Raw genomic sequence first — 18,375 nt, 5'->3', positions numbered from 1 at the left:
CGGTTTATAATACGTACGACGAGTTATTCCAGTTTTAAATTACTCGAGTTACACAAAATTCTGAAAAATAGACGGATGACACTGAAAACAACGTTTTTTTGGCAAATCCGACGGTCCTAACCCGCCTTTGGCAGGTTATTTTCTTCCCCTCTTCTCCGTCTCTCCGACGAAACGAGAAAAAAAAAAAAGTAGAAAAAGGGATGCAACACGAGGACTTCCCAGGAGGTCACCCATCCTAATACTACTCTCGCCCAAGCACGCTTAACTTCGGAGTTCTGATGGGATCCGGTGGATTAGTGCTGGTATGATCGCATCCGTTAGTATTTTACAATGGGTACTACTTGTTCTCGTCGTGGACTCCTATTTCTCCCCGCTCGTGCCTTTTCAAGCACTCTATAGTGACACGACGTAAAAACATTTACACCCTCCGTCCGATTATGTTTGACTTTTTAGCAGATCCAACTTATTGACCATTTTTATTTATTGTTCTCTCACTAAAAGATTTTTCCTAAATTACCCATATTAAATTTGGAGTATTCAAATAAATAATATGTTGGAAGTAGTGTGGAAATAACTGAAACTTTTTATTCTTATTAAAAGTAAAGGGTAGATTGGGAAATGCTAATGAAATTAGTAATAAATATTTCCGGACATATTTTTATGTCTCCAAATCGCTGTCATCGGTTTATAATACGTACGACGAGTTATTCCAGTTTTAAATTACTCGAGTTACACAAAATTCTGAAAAATAGACGGATGACAGTGAAAACAACGTTTTTTTGGCAAATCCGACGGTCCTAACCCGCCTTTGGCAGGTTATTTTCTTCCCCTCTTCTCCGTCTCTCCGACGAAACGAGAAAAAAAAAAAAAAAAAAAAAAGTAGAAAAAGGGATGCAACACGAGGACTTCCCAGGAGGTCACCCATCCTAGTACTACTCTCGCCCAAGCACGCTTAACTTCGGAGTTCTGATGGGATCCGGTGGATTAGTGCTGGTATGATCGCATCCGTTAGTATTTTACAATGGGTACTACTTGTTCTCGTCGTGGACTCCTATTTCTCCCCGCTCGTGCCTTTTCAAGCACTCTATAGTGACACGACGTAAAAACATTTACACCCTCCGTCCGATTATGTTTGACTTTTTAGCAGATCCAACTTATTGACCATTTTTATTTATTGTTCTCTCACTAAAAGATTTTTCCTAAATTACCCATATTAAATTTGGAGTATTCAAATAAATAATATGTTGGAAGTAGTGTGGAAATAACTGAAACTTTTTATTCTTATTAAAAGTAAAGGGTAGATTGGGAAATGCTAATGAAATTAGTAATAAATATTTCCGGACATATTTTTATGTCTCCAAATCGCTGTCATCGGTTTATAATACGTACGACGAGTTATTCCAGTTTTAAATTACTCGAGTTACACAAAATTCTGAAAAATAGACGGATGACACTGAAAACAACGTTTTTTTGGCAAATCCGACGGTCCTAACCCGCCTTTGGCAGGTTATTTTCTTCCCCTCTTCTCCGTCTCTCCGACGAAACGAGAAAAAAAAAAAAGTAGAAAAAAGGATGCAACACGAGGACTTCCCAGGAGGTCACCCATCCTAGTACTACTCTCGCCCAAGCACGCTTAACTTCGGAGTTCTGATGGGATCCGGTGGATTAGTGCTGGTATGATCGCATCCGTTAGTATTTTACAATGGGTACTACTTGTTCTCGTCGTGGACTCCTATTTCTCCCCGCTCGTGCCTTTTCAAGCACTCTATAGTGACACGACGTAAAAACATTTACACCCTCCGTCCGATTATGTTTGACTTTTTAGCAGATCCAACTTATTGACCATTTTTATTTATTGTTCTCTCACTAAAAGATTTTTCCTAAATTACCCATATTAAATTTGGAGTATTCAAATAAATAATATGTTGGAAGTAGTGTGGAAATAACTGAAACTTTTTATTCTTATTAAAAGTAAAGGGTAGATTGGGAAATGCTAATGAAATTAGTAATAAATATTTCCGGACATATTTTTATGTCTCCAAATCGCTGTCATCGGTTTATAATACGTACGACGAGTTATTCCAGTTTTAAATTACTCGAGTTACACAAAATTCTGAAAAATAGACGGATGACACTGAAAACAACGTTTTTTTGGCAAATCCGACGGTCCTAACCCGCCTTTGGCAGGTTATTTTCTTCCCCTCTTCTCCGTCTCTCCGACGAAACGAGAAAAAAAAAAAAAGTAGAAAAAGGGATGCAACACGAGGACTTCCCAGGAGGTCACCCATCCTAGTACTACTCTCGCCCAAGCACGCTTAACTTCGGAGTTCTGATGGGATCCGGTGGATTAGTGCTGGTATGATCGCATCCGTTAGTATTTTACAATGGGTACTACTTGTTCTCGTCGTGGACTCCTATTTCTCCCCGCTCGTGCCTTTTCAAGCACTCTATAGTGACACGACGTAAAAACATTTACACCCTCCGTCCGATTATGTTTGACTTTTTAGCAGATCCAACTTATTGACCATTTTTATTTATTGTTCTCTCACTAAAAGATTTTTCCTAAATTACCCATATTAAATTTGGAGTATTCAAATAAATAATATGTTGGAAGTAGTGTGGAAATAACTGAAACTTTTTATTCTTATTAAAAGTAAAGGGTAGATTGGGAAATGCTAATGAAATTAGTAATAAATATTTCCGGACATATTTTTATGTCTCCAAATCGCTGTCATCGGTTTATAATACGTACGACGAGTTATTCCAGTTTTAAATTACTCGAGTTACACAAAATTCTGAAAAATAGACGGATGACACTGAAAACAACGTTTTTTTGGCAAATCCGACGGTCCTAACCCGCCTTTGGCAGGTTATTTTCTTCCCCTCTTCTCCGTCTCTCCGACGAAACGAGAAAAAAAAAAAAAAAAAAAAAAAGTAGAAAAAGGGATGCAACACGAGGACTTCCCAGGAGGTCACCCATCCTAGTACTACTCTCGCCCAAGCACGCTTAACTTCGGAGTTCTGATGGGATCCGGTGGATTAGTGCTGGTATGATCGCATCCGTTAGTATTTTACAATGGGTACTACTTGTTCTCGTCGTGGACTCCTATTTCTCCCCGCTCGTGCCTTTTCAAGCACTCTATAGTGACACGACGTAAAAACATTTACACCCTCCGTCCGATTATGTTTGACTTTTTAGCAGATCCAACTTATTGACCATTTTTATTTATTGTTCTCTCACTAAAAGATTTTTCCTAAATTACCCATATTAAATTTGGAGTATTCAAATAAATAATATGTTGGAAGTAGTGTGGAAATAACTGAAACTTTTTATTCTTATTAAAAGTAAAGGGTAGATTGGGAAATGCTAATGAAATTAGTAATAAATATTTCCGGACATATTTTTATGTCTCCAAATCGCTGTCATCGGTTTATAATACGTACGACGAGTTATTCCAGTTTTAAATTACTCGAGTTACACAAAATTCTGAAAAATAGACGGATGACACTGAAAACAACGTTTTTTTGGCAAATCCGACGGTCCTGACCCGCCTTTGGCAGGTTATTTTCTTCCCCTCTTCTCCGTCTCTCCGACGAAACGAGAAAAAAAAAAAAAAAAAAAAAAAAAGTAGAAAAAGGGATGCAACACGAGGACTTCCCAGGAGGTCACCCATCCTAGTACTACTCTCGCCCAAGCACGCTTAACTTCGGAGTTCTGATGGGATCCGGTGGATTAGTGCTGGTATGATCGCATCCGTTAGTATTTTACAATGGGTACTACTTGTTCTCGTCGTGGACTCCTATTTCTCCCCGCTCGTGCCTTTTCAAGCACTCTATAGTGACACGACGTAAAAACATTTACACCCTCCGTCCGATTATGTTTGACTTTTTAGCAGATCCAACTTATTGACCATTTTTATTTATTGTTCTCTCACTAAAAGATTTTTCCTAAATTACCCATATTAAATTTGGAGTATTCAAATAAATAATATGTTGGAAGTAGTGTGGAAATAACTGAAACTTTTTATTCTTATTAAAAGTAAAGGGTAGATTGGGAAATGCTAATGAAATTAGTAATAAATATTTCCGGACATATTTTTATGTCTCCAAATCGCTGTCATCGGTTTATAATACGTACGACGAGTTATTTCAGTTTTAAATTACTCGAGTTACACAAAATTCTGAAAAATAGACGGATGACACTGAAAACAACGTTTTTTTGGCAAATCCGACGGTCCTAACCCGCCTTTGGCAGGTTATTTTCTTCCCCTCTTCTCCGTCTCTTCGACGAAACGAGAAAAAAAAAAAAAGTAGAAAAAGGGATGCAACACGAGGACTTCCCAGGAGGTCACCCATCCTAGTACTACTCTCGCCCAAGCACGCTTAACTTCGGAGTTCTGATGGGATCCGGTGGATTAGTGCTGGTATGATCGCATCCGTTAGTATTTTACAATGGGTACTACTTGTTCTCGTCGTGGACTCCTATTTCTCCCCGCTCGTGCCTTTTCAAGCACTCTATAGTGACACGACGTAAAAACATTTACACCCTCCGTCCGATTATGTTTGACTTTTTAGCAGATCCAACTTATTGACCATTTTTATTTATTGTTCTCTCACTAAAAGATTTTTCCTAAATTACCCATATTAAATTTGGAGTATTCAAATAAATAATATGTTGGAAGTAGTGTGGAAATAACTGAAACTTTTTATTCTTATTAAAAGTAAAGGGTAGATTGGGAAATGCTAATGAAATTAGTAATAAATATTTCCGGACATATTTTTATGTCTCCAAATCGCTGTCATCGGTTTATAATACGTACGACGAGTTATTCCAGTTTTAAATTACTCGAGTTACACAAAATTCTGAAAAATAGACGGATGACACTGAAAACAACGTTTTTTTGGCAAATCCGACGGTCCTAACCCGCCTTTGGCAGGTTATTTTCTTCCCCTCTTCTCCGTCTCTCCGACGAAACGAGAAAAAAAAAAAAGTAGAAAAAGGGATGCAACAGGAGGACTTCCCAGGAGGTCACCCATCCTAGTACTACTCTCGCCCAAGCACGCTTAACTTCGGAGTTCTGATGGGATCCGGTGGATTAGTGCTGGTATGATCGCATCCGTTAGTATTTTACAATGGGTACTACTTGTTCTCGTCGTGGACTCCTATTTCTCCCCGCTCGTGCCTTTTCAAGCACTCTATAGTGACACGACGTAAAAACATTTACACCCTCCGTCCGATTATGTTTGACTTTTTAGCAGATCCAACTTATTGACCATTTTTATTTATTGTTCTCTCACTAAAAGATTTTTCCTAAATTACCCATATTAAATTTGGAGTATTCAAATAAATAATATGTTGGAAGTAGTGTGGAAATAACTGAAACTTTTTATTCTTATTAAAAGTAAAGGGTAGATTGGGAAATGCTAATGAAATTAGTAATAAATATTTCCGGACATATTTTTATGTCTCCAAATCGCTGTCATCGGTTTATAATACGTACGACGAGTTATTCCAGTTTTAAATTACTCGAGTTACACAAAATTCTGAAAAATAGACGGATGACAGTGAAAACAACGTTTTTTTGGCAAATCCGACGGTCCTAACCCGCCTTTGGCAGGTTATTTTCTTCCCCTCTTCTCCGTCTCTCCGACGAAACGAGAAAAAAAAAAAAAAAAAAAAAAAAGTAGAAAAAGGGATGCAACACGAGGACTTCCCAGGAGGTCACCCATCCTAGTACTACTCTCGCCCAAGCACGCTTAACTTCGGAGTTCTGATGGGATCCGGTGGATTAGTGCTGGTATGATCGCATCCGTTAGTATTTTACAATGGGTACTACTTGTTCTCGTCGTGGACTCCTATTTCTCCCCGCTCGTGCCTTTTCAAGCACTCTATAGTGACACGACGTAAAAACATTTACACCCTCCGTCCGATTATGTTTGACTTTTTAGCAGATCCAACTTATTGACCATTTTTATTTATTGTTCTCTCACTAAAAGATTTTTCCTAAATTACCCATATTAAATTTGGAGTATTCAAATAAATAATATGTTGGAAGTAGTGTGGAAATAACTGAAACTTTTTATTCTTATTAAAAGTAAAGGGTAGATTGGGAAATGCTAATGAAATTAGTAATAAATATTTCCGGACATATTTTTATGTCTCCAAATCGCTGTCATCGGTTTATAATACGTACGACGAGTTATTCCAGTTTTAAATTACTCGAGTTACACAAAATTCTGAAAAATAGACGGATGACACTGAAAACAACGTTTTTTTGGCAAATCCGACGGTCCTAACCCGCCTTTGGCAGGTTATTTTCTTCCCCTCTTCTCCGTCTCTCCGACGAAACGAGAAAAAAAAAAAAAAAAAAAAAAAGTAGAAAAAGGGATGCAACACGAGGACTTCCCAGGAGGTCACCCATCCTAGTACTACTCTCGCCCAAGCACGCTTAACTTCGGAGTTCTGATGGGATCCGGTGGATTAGTGCTGGTATGATCGCATCCGTTAGTATTTTACAATGGGTACTACTTGTTCTCGTCGTGGACTCCTATTTCTCCCCGCTCGTGCCTTTTCAAGCACTCTATAGTGACACGACGTAAAAACATTTACACCCTCCGTCCGATTATGTTTGACTTTTTAGCAGATCCAACTTATTGACCATTTTTATTTATTGTTCTCTCACTAAAAGATTTTTCCTAAATTACCCATATTAAATTTGGAGTATTCAAATAAATAATATGTTGGAAGTAGTGTGGAAATAACTGAAACTTTTTATTCTTATTAAAAGTAAAGGGTAGATTGGGAAATGCTAATGAAATTAGTAATAAATATTTCCGGACATATTTTTATGTCTCCAAATCGCTGTCATCGGTTTATAATACGTACGACGAGTTATTCCAGTTTTAAATTACTCGAGTTACACAAAATTCTGAAAAATAGACGGATGACAGTGAAAACAACGTTTTTTTGGCAAATCCGACGGTCCTAACCCGCCTTTGGCAGGTTATTTTCTTCCCCTCTTCTCCGTCTCTCCGACGAAACGAGAAAAAAAAAAAAAAAAAAAAAAAAGTAGAAAAAGGGATGCAACACGAGGACTTCCCAGGAGGTCACCCATCCTAGTACTACTCTCGCCCAAGCACGCTTAACTTCGGAGTTCTGATGGGATCCGGTGGATTAGTGCTGGTATGATCGCATCCGTTAGTATTTTACAATGGGTACTACTTGTTCTCGTCGTGGACTCCTATTTCTCCCCGCTCGTGCCTTTTCAAGCACTCTATAGTGACACGACGTAAAAACATTTACACCCTCCGTCCGATTATGTTTGACTTTTTAGCAGATCCAACTTATTGACCATTTTTATTTATTGTTCTCTCACTAAAAGATTTTTCCTAAATTACCCATATTAAATTTGGAGTATTCAAATAAATAATATGTTGGAAGTAGTGTGGAAATAACTGAAACTTTTTATTCTTATTAAAAGTAAAGGGTAGATTGGGAAATGCTAATGAAATTAGTAATAAATATTTCCGGACATATTTTTATGTCTCCAAATCGCTGTCATCGGTTTATAATACGTACGACGAGTTATTCCAGTTTTAAATTACTCGAGTTACACAAAATTCTGAAAAATAGACGGATGACACTGAAAACAACGTTTTTTTGGCAAATCCGACGGTCCTAACCCGCCTTTGGCAGGTTATTTTCTTCCCCTCTTCTCCGTCTCTCCGACGAAACGAGAAAAAAAAAAAAGTAGAAAAAGGGATGCAACAGGAGGACTTCCCAGGAGGTCACCCATCCTAGTACTACTCTCGCCCAAGCACGCTTAACTTCGGAGTTCTGATGGGATCCGGTGGATTAGTGCTGGTATGATCGCATCCGTTAGTATTTTACAATGGGTACTACTTGTTCTCGTCGTGGACTCCTATTTCTCCCCGCTCGTGCCTTTTCAAGCACTCTATAGTGACACGACGTAAAAACATTTACACCCTCCGTCCGATTATGTTTGACTTTTTAGCAGATCCAACTTATTGACCATTTTTATTTATTGTTCTCTCACTAAAAGATTTTTCCTAAATTACCCATATTAAATTTGGAGTATTCAAATAAATAATATGTTGGAAGTAGTGTGGAAATAACTGAAACTTTTTATTCTTATTAAAAGTAAAGGGTAGATTGGGAAATGCTAATGAAATTAGTAATAAATATTTCCGGACATATTTTTATGTCTCCAAATCGCTGTCATCGGTTTATAATACGTACGACGAGTTATTCCAGTTTTAAATTACTCGAGTTACACAAAATTCTGAAAAATAGACGGATGACAGTGAAAACAACGTTTTTTTGGCAAATCCGACGGTCCTAACCCGCCTTTGGCAGGTTATTTTCTTCCCCTCTTCTCCGTCTCTCCGACGAAACGAGAAAAAAAAAAAAAAAAAAAAAAAAGTAGAAAAAGGGATGCAACACGAGGACTTCCCAGGAGGTCACCCATCCTAGTACTACTCTCGCCCAAGCACGCTTAACTTCGGAGTTCTGATGGGATCCGGTGGATTAGTGCTGGTATGATCGCATCCGTTAGTATTTTACAATGGGTACTACTTGTTCTCGTCGTGGACTCCTATTTCTCCCCGCTCGTGCCTTTTCAAGCACTCTATAGTGACACGACGTAAAAACATTTACACCCTCCGTCCGATTATGTTTGACTTTTTAGCAGATCCAACTTATTGACCATTTTTATTTATTGTTCTCTCACTAAAAGATTTTTCCTAAATTACCCATATTAAATTTGGAGTATTCAAATAAATAATATGTTGGAAGTAGTGTGGAAATAACTGAAACTTTTTATTCTTATTAAAAGTAAAGGGTAGATTGGGAAATGCTAATGAAATTAGTAATAAATATTTCCGGACATATTTTTATGTCTCCAAATCGCTGTCATCGGTTTATAATACGTACGACGAGTTATTCCAGTTTTAAATTACTCGAGTTACACAAAATTCTGAAAAATAGACGGATGACACTGAAAACAACGTTTTTTTGGCAAATCCGACGGTCCTAACCCGCCTTTGGCAGGTTATTTTCTTCCCCTCTTCTCCGTCTCTCCGACGAAACGAGAAAAAAAAAAAAAAAAAAAAAAAGTAGAAAAAGGGATGCAACACGAGGACTTCCCAGGAGGTCACCCATCCTAGTACTACTCTCGCCCAAGCACGCTTAACTTCGGAGTTCTGATGGGATCCGGTGGATTAGTGCTGGTATGATCGCATCCGTTAGTATTTTACAATGGGTACTACTTGTTCTCGTCGTGGACTCCTATTTCTCCCCGCTCGTGCCTTTTCAAGCACTCTATAGTGACACGACGTAAAAACATTTACACCCTCCGTCCGATTATGTTTGACTTTTTAGCAGATCCAACTTATTGACCATTTTTATTTATTGTTCTCTCACTAAAAGATTTTTCCTAAATTACCCATATTAAATTTGGAGTATTCAAATAAATAATATGTTGGAAGTAGTGTGGAAATAACTGAAACTTTTTATTCTTATTAAAAGTAAAGGGTAGATTGGGAAATGCTAATGAAATTAGTAATAAATATTTCCGGACATATTTTTATGTCTCCAAATCGCTGTCATCGGTTTATAATACGTACGACGAGTTATTCCAGTTTTAAATTACTCGAGTTACACAAAATTCTGAAAAATAGACGGATGACACTGAAAACAACGTTTTTTTGGCAAATCCGACGGTCCTAACCCGCCTTTGGCAGGTTATTTTCTTCCCCTCTTCTCCGTCTCTCCGACGAAACGAGAAAAAAAAAAAAAAAAAAAAAAAGTAGAAAAAGGGATGCAACACGAGGACTTCCCAGGAGGTCACCCATCCTAGTACTACTCTCGCCCAAGCACGCTTAACTTCGGAGTTCTGATGGGATCCGGTGGATTAGTGCTGGTATGATCGCATCCGTTAGTATTTTACAATGGGTACTACTTGTTCTCGTCGTGGACTCCTATTTCTCCCCGCTCGTGCCTTTTCAAGCACTCTATAGTGACACGACGTAAAAACATTTACACCCTCCGTCCGATTATGTTTGACTTTTTAGCAGATCCAACTTATTGACCATTTTTATTTATTGTTCTCTCACTAAAAGTTTTTTCCTAAATTACCCATATTAAATTTGGAGTATTCAAATAAATAATATGTTGGAAGTAGTGTGGAAATAACTGAAACTTTTTATTCTTATTAAAAGTAAAGGGTAGATTGGGAAATGCTAATGAAATTAGTAATAAATATTTCCGGACATATTTTTATGTCTCCAAATCGCTGTCATCGGTTTATAATACGTACGACGAGTTATTCCAGTTTTAAATTACTCGAGTTACACAAAATTCTGAAAAATAGACGGATGACACTGAAAACAACGTTTTTTTGGCAAATCCGACGGTCCTAACCCGCCTTTGGCAGGTTATTTTCTTCCCCTCTTCTCCGTCTCTCCGACGAAACGAGAAAAAAAAAAAGTAGAAAAAGGGATGCAACACGAGGACTTCCCAGGAGGTCACCCATCCTAGTACTACTCTCGCCCAAGCACGCTTAACTTCGGAGTTCTGATGGGATCCGGTGGATTAGTGCTGGTATGATCGCATCCGTTAGTATTTTACAATGGGTACTACTTGTTCTCGTCGTGGACTCCTATTTCTCCCCGCTCGTGCCTTTTCAAGCACTCTATAGTGACACGACGTAAAAACATTTACACCCTCCGTCCGATTATGTTTGACTTTTTAGCAGATCCAACTTATTGACCATTTTTATTTATTGTTCTCTCACTAAAAGATTTTTCCTAAATTACCCATATTAAATTTGGAGTATTCAAATAAATAATATGTTGGAAGTAGTGTGGAAATAACTGAAACTTTTTATTCTTATTAAAAGTAAAGGGTAGATTGGGAAATGCTAATGAAATTAGTAATAAATATTTCCGGACATATTTTTATGTCTCCAAATCGCTGTCATCGGTTTATAATACGTACGACGAGTTATTCCAGTTTTAAATTACTCGAGTTACACAAAATTCTGAAAAATAGACGGATGACACTGAAAACAACGTTTTTTTGGCAAATCCGACGGTCCTAACCCGCCTTTGGCAGGTTATTTTCTTCCCCTCTTCTCCGTCTCTCCGACGAAACGAGAAAAAAAAAAAAAGTAGAAAAAGGGATGCAACACGAGGACTTCCCAGGAGGTCACCCATCCTAGTACTACTCTCGCCCAAGCACGCTTAACTTCGGAGTTCTGATGGGATCCGGTGGATTAGTGCTGGTATGATCGCATCCGTTAGTATTTTACAATGGGTACTACTTGTTCTCGTCGTGGACTCCTATTTCTCCCCGCTCGTGCCTTTTCAAGCACTCTATAGTGACACGACGTAAAAACATTTACACCCTCCGTCCGATTATGTTTGACTTTTTAGCAGATCCAACTTATTGACCATTTTTATTTATTGTTCTCTCACTAAAAGATTTTTCCTAAATTACCCATATTAAATTTGGAGTATTCAAATAAATAATATGTTGGAAGTAGTGTGGAAATAACTGAAACTTTTTATTCTTATTAAAAGTAAAGGGTAGATTGGGAAATGCTAATGAAATTAGTAATAAATATTTCCGGACATATTTTTATGTCTCCAAATCGCTGTCATCGGTTTATAATACGTACGACGAGTTATTCCAGTTTTAAATTACTCGAGTTACACAAAATTCTGAAAAATAGACGGATGACACTGAAAACAACGTTTTTTTGGCAAATCCGACGGTCCTAACCCGCCTTTGGCAGGTTATTTTCTTCCCCTCTTCTCCGTCTCTCCGACGAAACGAGAAAAAAAAAAAAAAAAAAAAAAAGTAGAAAAAGGGATGCAACACGAGGACTTCCCAGGAGGTCACCCATCCTAGTACTACTCTCGCCCAAGCACGCTTAACTTCGGAGTTCTGATGGGATCCGGTGGATTAGTGCTGGTATGATCGCATCCGTTAGTATTTTACAATGGGTACTACTTGTTCTCGTCGTGGACTCCTATTTCTCCCCGCTCGTGCCTTTTCAAGCACTCTATAGTGACACGACGTAAAAACATTTACACCCTCCGTCCGATTATGTTTGACTTTTTAGCAGATCCAACTTATTGACCATTTTTATTTATTGTTCTCTCACTAAAAGATTTTTCCTAAATTACCCATATTAAATTTGGAGTATTCAAATAAATAATATGTTGGAAGTAGTGTGGAAATAACTGAAACTTTTTATTCTTATTAAAAGTAAAGGGTAGATTGGGAAATGCTAATGAAATTAGTAATAAATATTTCCGGACATATTTTTATGTCTCCAAATCGCTGTCATCGGTTTATAATACGTACGACGAGTTATTCCAGTTTTAAATTACTCGAGTTACACAAAATTCTGAAAAATAGACGGATGACACTGAAAACAACGTTTTTTTGGCAAATCCGACGGTCCTAACCCGCCTTTGGCAGGTTATTTTCTTCCCCTCTTCTCCGTCTCTCCGACGAAACGAGAAAAAAAAAAAAAAAAAAAAAGTAGAAAAAGGGATGCAACACGAGGACTTCCCAGGAGGTCACCCATCCTAGTACTACTCTCGCCCAAGCACGCTTAACTTCGGAGTTCTGATGGGATCCGGTGGATTAGTGCTGGTATGATCGCATCCGTTAGTATTTTACAATGGGTACTACTTGTTCTCGTCGTGGACTCCTATTTCTCCCCGCTCGTGCCTTTTCAAGCACTCTATAGTGACACGACGTAAAAACATTTACACCCTCCGTCCGATTATGTTTGACTTTTTAGCAGATCCAACTTATTGACCATTTTTATTTATTGTTCTCTCACTAAAAGTTTTTTCCTAAATTACCCATATTAAATTTGGAGTATTCAAATAAATAATATGTTGGAAGTAGTGTGGAAATAACTGAAACTTTTTATTCTTATTAAAAGTAAAGGGTAGATTGGGAAATGCTAATGAAATTAGTAATAAATATTTCCGGACATATTTTTATGTCTCCAAATCGCTGTCATCGGTTTATAATACGTACGACGAGTTATTCCAGTTTTAAATTACTCGAGTTACACAAAATTCTGAAAAATAGACGGATGACACTGAAAACAACGTTTTTTTGGCAAATCCGACGGTCCTAACCCGCCTTTGGCAGGTTATTTTCTTCCCCTCTTCTCCGTCTCTCCGACGAAACGAGAAAAAAAAAAAGTAGAAAAAGGGATGCAACACGAGGACTTCCCAGGAGGTCACCCATCCTAGTACTACTCTCGCCCAAGCACGCTTAACTTCGGAGTTCTGATGGGATCCGGTGGATTAGTGCTGGTATGATCGCATCCGTTAGTATTTTACAATGGGTACTACTTGTTCTCGTCGTGGACTCCTATTTCTCCCCGCTCGTGCCTTTTCAAGCACTCTATAGTGACACGACGTAAAAACATTTACACCCTCCGTCCGATTATGTTTGACTTTTTAGCAGATCCAACTTATTGACCATTTTTATTTATTGTTCTCTCACTAAAAGATTTTTCCTAAATTACCCATATTAAATTTGGAGTATTCAAATAAATAATATGTTGGAAGTAGTGTGGAAATAACTGAAACTTTTTATTCTTATTAAAAGTAAAGGGTAGATTGGGAAATGCTAATGAAATTAGTAATAAATATTTCCGGACATATTTTTATGTCTCCAAATCGCTGTCATCGGTTTATAATACGTACGACGAGTTATTCCAGTTTTAAATTACTCGAGTTACACAAAATTCTGAAAAATAGACGGATGACACTGAAAACAACGTTTTTTTGGCAAATCCGACGGTCCTAACCCGCCTTTGGCAGGTTATTTTCTTCCCCTCTTCTCCGTCTCTCCGACGAAACGAGAAAAAAAAAAAAAGTAGAAAAAGGGATGCAACACGAGGACTTCCCAGGAGGTCACCCATCCTAGTACTACTCTCGCCCAAGCACGCTTAACTTCGGAGTTCTGATGGGATCCGGTGGATTAGTGCTGGTATGATCGCATCCGTTAGTATTTTACAATGGGTACTACTTGTTCTCGTCGTGGACTCCTATTTCTCCCCGCTCGTGCCTTTTCAAGCACTCTATAGTGACACGACGTAAAAACATTTACACCCTCCGTCCGATTATGTTTGACTTTTTAGCAGATCCAACTTATTGACCATTTTTATTTATTGTTCTCTCACTAAAAGATTTTTCCTAAATTACCCATATTAAATTTGGAGTATTCAAATAAATAATATGTTGGAAGTAGTGTGGAAATAACTGAAACTTTTTATTCTTATTAAAAGTAAAGGGTAGATTGGGAAATGCTAATGAAATTAGTAATAAATATTTCCGGACATATTTTTATGTCTCCAAATCGCTGTCATCGGTTTATAATACGTACGACGAGTTATTCCAGTTTTAAATTACTCGAGTTACACAAAATTCTGAAAAATAGACGGATGACACTGAAAACAACGTTTTTTTGGCAAATCCGACGGTCCTAACCCGCCTTTGGCAGGTTATTTTCTTCCCCTCTTCTCCGTCTCTCCGACGAAACGAGAAAAAAAAAAAAAAAAAAAAAAAGTAGAAAAAGGGATGCAACACGAGGACTTCCCAGGAGGTCACCCATCCTAGTACTACTCTCGCCCAAGCACGCTTAACTTCGGAGTTCTGATGGGATCCGGTGGATTAGTGCTGGTATGATCGCATCCGTTAGTATTTTACAATGGGTACTACTTGTTCTCGTCGTGGACTCCTATTTCTCCCCGCTCGTGCCTTTTCAAGCACTCTATAGTGACACGACGTAAAAACATTTACACCCTCCGTCCGATTATGTTTGACTTTTTAGCAGATCCAACTTATTGACCATTTTTATTTATTGTTCTCTCACTAAAAGATTTTTCCTAAATTACCCATATTAAATTTGGAGTATTCAAATAAATAATATGTTGGAAGTAGTGTGGAAATAACTGAAACTTTTTATTCTTATTAAAAGTAAAGGGTAGATTGGGAAATGCTAATGAAATTAGTAATAAATATTTCCGGACATATTTTTATGTCTCCAAATCGCTGTCATCGGTTTATAATACGTACGACGAGTTATTCCAGTTTTAAATTACTCGAGTTACACAAAATTCTGAAAAATAGACGGATGACACTGAAAACAACGTTTTTTTGGCAAATCCGACGGTCCTAACCCGCCTTTGGCAGGTTATTTTCTTCCCCTCTTCTCCGTCTCTCCGACGAAACGAGAAAAAAAAAAAAAGTAGAAAAAGGGATGCAACACGAGGACTTCCCAGGATGTCACCCATCCTAGTACTACTCTCGCCCAAGCACGCTTAACTTCGGAGTTCTGATGGGATCCGGTGGATTAGTGCTGGTATGATCGCATCCGTTAGTATTTTACAATGGGTACTACTTGTTCTCGTCGTGGACTCCTATTTCTCCCCGCTCGTGCCTTTTCAAGCACTCTATAGTGACACGACGTAAAAACATTTACACCCTCCGTCCGATTATGTTTGACTTTTTAGCAGATCCAACTTATTGACCATTTTTATTTATTGTTCTCTCACTAAAAGATTTTTCCTAAATTACCCATATTAAATTTGGAGTATTCAAATAAATAATATGTTGGAAGTAGTGTGGAAATAACTGAAACTTTTTATTCTTATTAAAAGTAAAGGGTAGATTGGGAAATGCTAATGAAATTAGTAATAAATATTTCCGGACATATTTTTATGTCTCCAAATCGCTGTCATCGGTTTATAATACGTACGACGAGTTATTCCAGTTTTAAATTACTCGAGTTACACAAAATTCTGAAAAATAGACGGATGACACTGAAAACAACGTTTTTTTGGCAAATCCGACGGTCCTAACCCGCCTTTGGCAGGTTATTTTCTTCCCCTCTTCTCCGTCTCTCCGACGAAACGAGAAAAAAAAAAAAAAAAAAAAAAAAGTAGAAAAAGGGATGCAACACGAGGACTTCCCAGGAGGTCACCCATCCTAGTACTACTCTCGCCCAAGCACGCTTAACTTCGGAGTTCTGATGGGATCCGGTGGATTAGTGCTGGTATGATCGCATCCGTTAGTATTTTACAATGGGTACTACTTGTTCTCGTCGTGGACTCCTATTTCTCCCCGCTCGTGCCTTTTCAAGCACTCTATAGTGACACGACGTAAAAACATTTACACCCTCCGTCCGATTATGTTTGACTTTTTAGCAGATCCAACTTATTGACCATTTTTATTTATTGTTCTCTCACTAAAAGATTTTTCCTAAATTACCCATATTAAATTTGGAGTATTCAAATAAATAATATGTTGGAAGTAGTGTGGAAATAACTGAAACTTTTTATTCTTATTAAAAGTAAAGGGTAGATTGGGAAATGCTAATGAAATTAGTAATAAATATTTCCGGACATATTTTTATGTCTCCAAATCGCTGTCATCGGTTTATAATACGTACGACGAGTTATTCCAGTTTTAAATTACTCGAGTTACACAAAATTCTGAAAAATAGACGGATGACAGTGAAAACAACGTTTTTTTGGCAAATCCGACGGTCCTAACCCGCCTTTGGCAGGTTATTTTCTTCCCCTCTTCTCCGTCTCTCCGACGAAACGAGAAAAAAAAAAAAAAAAAAAAAAAAGTAGAAAAAGGGATGCAACACGAGGACTTCCCAGGAGGTCACCCATCCTAGTACTACTCTCGCCCAAGCACGCTTAACTTCGGAGTTCTGATGGGATCCGGTGGATTAGTGCTGGTATGATCGCATCCGTTAGTATTTTACAATGGGTACTACTTGTTCTCGTCGTGGACTCCTATTTCTCCCCGCTCGTGCCTTTTCAAGCACTCTATAGTGACACGACGTAAAAACATTTACACCCTCCGTCCGATTATGTTTGACTTTTTAGCAGATCCAACTTATTGACCATTTTTATTTATTGTTCTCTCACTAAAAGATTTTTCCTAAATTACCCATATTAAATTTGGAGTATTCAAATAAATAATATGTTGGAAGTAGTGTGGAAATAACTGAAACTTTTTATTCTTATTAAAAGTAAAGGGTAGATTGGGAAATGCTAATGAAATTAGTAATAAATATTTCCGGACATATTTTTATGTCTCCAAATCGCTGTCATCGGTTTATAATACGTACGACGAGTTATTCCAGTTTTAAATTACTCGAGTTACACAAAATTCTGAAAAATAGACGGATGACACTGAAAACAACGTTTTTTTGGCAAATCCGACGGTCCTAACCCGCCTTTGGCAGGTTATTTTCTTCCCCTCTTCTCCGTCTCTCCGACGAAACGAGAAAAAAAAAAAAAGTAGAAAAAGGGATGCAACACGAGGACTTCCCAGGAGGTCACCCATCCTAGTACTACTCTCGCCCAAGCACGCTTAACTTCGGAGTTCTGATGGGATCCGGTGGATTAGTGCTGGTATGATCGCATCCGTTAGTATTTTACAATGGGTACTACTTGTTCTCGTCGTGGACTCCTATTTCTCCCCGCTCGTGCCTTTTCAAGCACTCTATAGTGACACGACGTAAAAACATTTACACCCTCCGTCCGATTATGTTTGACTTTTTAGCAGATCCAACTTATTGACCATTTTTATTTATTGTTCTCTCACTAAAAGATTTTTCCTAAATTACCCATATTAAATTTGGAGTATTCAAATAAATAATATGTTGGAAGTAGTGTGGAAATAACTGAAACTTTTTATTCTTATTAAAAGTAAAGGGTAGATTGGGAAATGCTAATGAAATTAGTAATAAATATTTCCGGACATATTTTTATGTCTCCAAATCGCTGTCATCGGTTTATAATACGTACGACGAGTTATTCCAGTTTTAAATTACTCGAGTTACACAAAATTCTGAAAAATAGACGGATGACACTGAAAACAACGTTTTTTTGGCAAATCCGACAGTCCTAACCCGCCTTTGGCAGGTTATTTTCTTCCCCTCTTCTCCGTCTCTCCGACGAAACGAGAAAAAAAAAAAAAAAAAAAAAAGTAGAAAAAGGGATGCAACACGAGGACTTCCCAGGAGGTCACCCATCCTAGTACTACTCTCGCCCAAGCACGCTTAACTTCGGAGTTCTGATGGGATCCGGTGGATTAGTGCTGGTATGATCGCATCCGTTAGTATTTTACAATGGGTACTACTTGTTCTCGTCGTGGACTCCTATTTCTCCCCGCTCGTGCCTTTTCAAGCACTCTATAGTGACACGACGTAAAAACATTTACACCCTCCGTCCGATTATGTTTGACTTTTTAGCAGATCCAACTTATTGACCATTTTTATTTATTGTTCTCTCACTA

The 18,375-nt window shown here is 37.9% G+C and overlaps 27 non-coding genes across 27 annotated transcripts; all 27 read right to left on the bottom strand.

Moving 5' to 3' along the window:
• Positions 1 to 197: 197 nt before the first annotated feature.
• Positions 198 to 316, bottom strand: LOC147561764 (5S ribosomal RNA). Its single transcript, XR_015232779.1, has one exon. It is a non-coding gene; the product is annotated as a 5S ribosomal RNA (ribosomal RNA).
• Positions 317 to 888: 572 nt separating this feature from the next.
• LOC147561763 (5S ribosomal RNA) lies at positions 889 to 1,007 on the bottom strand. The gene has a single exon (XR_015232775.1). It is a non-coding gene; the product is annotated as a 5S ribosomal RNA (ribosomal RNA).
• Positions 1,008 to 1,569: 562 nt separating this feature from the next.
• On the bottom strand, positions 1,570 to 1,688 carry LOC147561762 (5S ribosomal RNA). Its single transcript, XR_015232776.1, has one exon. It is a non-coding gene; the product is annotated as a 5S ribosomal RNA (ribosomal RNA).
• Positions 1,689 to 2,251: 563 nt separating this feature from the next.
• On the bottom strand, positions 2,252 to 2,370 carry LOC147561761 (5S ribosomal RNA). The gene has a single exon (XR_015232773.1). It is a non-coding gene; the product is annotated as a 5S ribosomal RNA (ribosomal RNA).
• Positions 2,371 to 2,943: 573 nt separating this feature from the next.
• On the bottom strand, positions 2,944 to 3,062 carry LOC147561760 (5S ribosomal RNA). The gene has a single exon (XR_015232772.1). It is a non-coding gene; the product is annotated as a 5S ribosomal RNA (ribosomal RNA).
• A 575-nt stretch (positions 3,063 to 3,637) lies between these two features.
• LOC147561759 (5S ribosomal RNA) lies at positions 3,638 to 3,756 on the bottom strand. The gene has a single exon (XR_015232771.1). It is a non-coding gene; the product is annotated as a 5S ribosomal RNA (ribosomal RNA).
• Positions 3,757 to 4,319: 563 nt separating this feature from the next.
• On the bottom strand, positions 4,320 to 4,438 carry LOC147561758 (5S ribosomal RNA). The gene has a single exon (XR_015232770.1). It is a non-coding gene; the product is annotated as a 5S ribosomal RNA (ribosomal RNA).
• Positions 4,439 to 5,000: 562 nt separating this feature from the next.
• Positions 5,001 to 5,119, bottom strand: LOC147561757 (5S ribosomal RNA). The gene has a single exon (XR_015232792.1). It is a non-coding gene; the product is annotated as a 5S ribosomal RNA (ribosomal RNA).
• A 574-nt stretch (positions 5,120 to 5,693) lies between these two features.
• LOC147561756 (5S ribosomal RNA) lies at positions 5,694 to 5,812 on the bottom strand. Its single transcript, XR_015232769.1, has one exon. It is a non-coding gene; the product is annotated as a 5S ribosomal RNA (ribosomal RNA).
• Positions 5,813 to 6,385: 573 nt separating this feature from the next.
• On the bottom strand, positions 6,386 to 6,504 carry LOC147561755 (5S ribosomal RNA). Its single transcript, XR_015232768.1, has one exon. It is a non-coding gene; the product is annotated as a 5S ribosomal RNA (ribosomal RNA).
• A 574-nt stretch (positions 6,505 to 7,078) lies between these two features.
• Positions 7,079 to 7,197, bottom strand: LOC147561754 (5S ribosomal RNA). The gene has a single exon (XR_015232767.1). It is a non-coding gene; the product is annotated as a 5S ribosomal RNA (ribosomal RNA).
• A 562-nt stretch (positions 7,198 to 7,759) lies between these two features.
• Positions 7,760 to 7,878, bottom strand: LOC147561753 (5S ribosomal RNA). Its single transcript, XR_015232791.1, has one exon. It is a non-coding gene; the product is annotated as a 5S ribosomal RNA (ribosomal RNA).
• A 574-nt stretch (positions 7,879 to 8,452) lies between these two features.
• On the bottom strand, positions 8,453 to 8,571 carry LOC147561752 (5S ribosomal RNA). Its single transcript, XR_015232766.1, has one exon. It is a non-coding gene; the product is annotated as a 5S ribosomal RNA (ribosomal RNA).
• A 573-nt stretch (positions 8,572 to 9,144) lies between these two features.
• On the bottom strand, positions 9,145 to 9,263 carry LOC147561751 (5S ribosomal RNA). The gene has a single exon (XR_015232765.1). It is a non-coding gene; the product is annotated as a 5S ribosomal RNA (ribosomal RNA).
• Positions 9,264 to 9,836: 573 nt separating this feature from the next.
• Positions 9,837 to 9,955, bottom strand: LOC147561750 (5S ribosomal RNA). Its single transcript, XR_015232764.1, has one exon. It is a non-coding gene; the product is annotated as a 5S ribosomal RNA (ribosomal RNA).
• A 561-nt stretch (positions 9,956 to 10,516) lies between these two features.
• Positions 10,517 to 10,635, bottom strand: LOC147561749 (5S ribosomal RNA). Its single transcript, XR_015232762.1, has one exon. It is a non-coding gene; the product is annotated as a 5S ribosomal RNA (ribosomal RNA).
• Positions 10,636 to 11,198: 563 nt separating this feature from the next.
• LOC147561748 (5S ribosomal RNA) lies at positions 11,199 to 11,317 on the bottom strand. Its single transcript, XR_015232761.1, has one exon. It is a non-coding gene; the product is annotated as a 5S ribosomal RNA (ribosomal RNA).
• A 573-nt stretch (positions 11,318 to 11,890) lies between these two features.
• On the bottom strand, positions 11,891 to 12,009 carry LOC147561747 (5S ribosomal RNA). Its single transcript, XR_015232760.1, has one exon. It is a non-coding gene; the product is annotated as a 5S ribosomal RNA (ribosomal RNA).
• A 571-nt stretch (positions 12,010 to 12,580) lies between these two features.
• LOC147561746 (5S ribosomal RNA) lies at positions 12,581 to 12,699 on the bottom strand. Its single transcript, XR_015232759.1, has one exon. It is a non-coding gene; the product is annotated as a 5S ribosomal RNA (ribosomal RNA).
• Positions 12,700 to 13,260: 561 nt separating this feature from the next.
• LOC147561745 (5S ribosomal RNA) lies at positions 13,261 to 13,379 on the bottom strand. The gene has a single exon (XR_015232758.1). It is a non-coding gene; the product is annotated as a 5S ribosomal RNA (ribosomal RNA).
• A 563-nt stretch (positions 13,380 to 13,942) lies between these two features.
• LOC147561744 (5S ribosomal RNA) lies at positions 13,943 to 14,061 on the bottom strand. Its single transcript, XR_015232757.1, has one exon. It is a non-coding gene; the product is annotated as a 5S ribosomal RNA (ribosomal RNA).
• A 573-nt stretch (positions 14,062 to 14,634) lies between these two features.
• Positions 14,635 to 14,753, bottom strand: LOC147561743 (5S ribosomal RNA). The gene has a single exon (XR_015232756.1). It is a non-coding gene; the product is annotated as a 5S ribosomal RNA (ribosomal RNA).
• A 563-nt stretch (positions 14,754 to 15,316) lies between these two features.
• Positions 15,317 to 15,435, bottom strand: LOC147561742 (5S ribosomal RNA). Its single transcript, XR_015232793.1, has one exon. It is a non-coding gene; the product is annotated as a 5S ribosomal RNA (ribosomal RNA).
• Positions 15,436 to 16,009: 574 nt separating this feature from the next.
• On the bottom strand, positions 16,010 to 16,128 carry LOC147561741 (5S ribosomal RNA). Its single transcript, XR_015232755.1, has one exon. It is a non-coding gene; the product is annotated as a 5S ribosomal RNA (ribosomal RNA).
• Positions 16,129 to 16,702: 574 nt separating this feature from the next.
• LOC147561740 (5S ribosomal RNA) lies at positions 16,703 to 16,821 on the bottom strand. Its single transcript, XR_015232754.1, has one exon. It is a non-coding gene; the product is annotated as a 5S ribosomal RNA (ribosomal RNA).
• A 563-nt stretch (positions 16,822 to 17,384) lies between these two features.
• On the bottom strand, positions 17,385 to 17,503 carry LOC147561739 (5S ribosomal RNA). The gene has a single exon (XR_015232753.1). It is a non-coding gene; the product is annotated as a 5S ribosomal RNA (ribosomal RNA).
• A 572-nt stretch (positions 17,504 to 18,075) lies between these two features.
• On the bottom strand, positions 18,076 to 18,194 carry LOC147561738 (5S ribosomal RNA). Its single transcript, XR_015232751.1, has one exon. It is a non-coding gene; the product is annotated as a 5S ribosomal RNA (ribosomal RNA).
• Positions 18,195 to 18,375: the final 181 nt, after the last annotated feature.

This window comes from Eschscholzia californica, unplaced genomic scaffold (genome assembly GCF_041429995.1).
Source record: "Eschscholzia californica isolate CP2 unplaced genomic scaffold, dmEscCali1.0.p SCAF_15, whole genome shotgun sequence".
Lineage (NCBI taxonomy): Eukaryota > Viridiplantae > Streptophyta > Magnoliopsida > Ranunculales > Papaveraceae > Eschscholzia > Eschscholzia californica.
The sequence above is the reverse complement of the archived record's forward strand: the minus strand, read 5'-3'. Positions and strand labels throughout refer to the sequence as shown.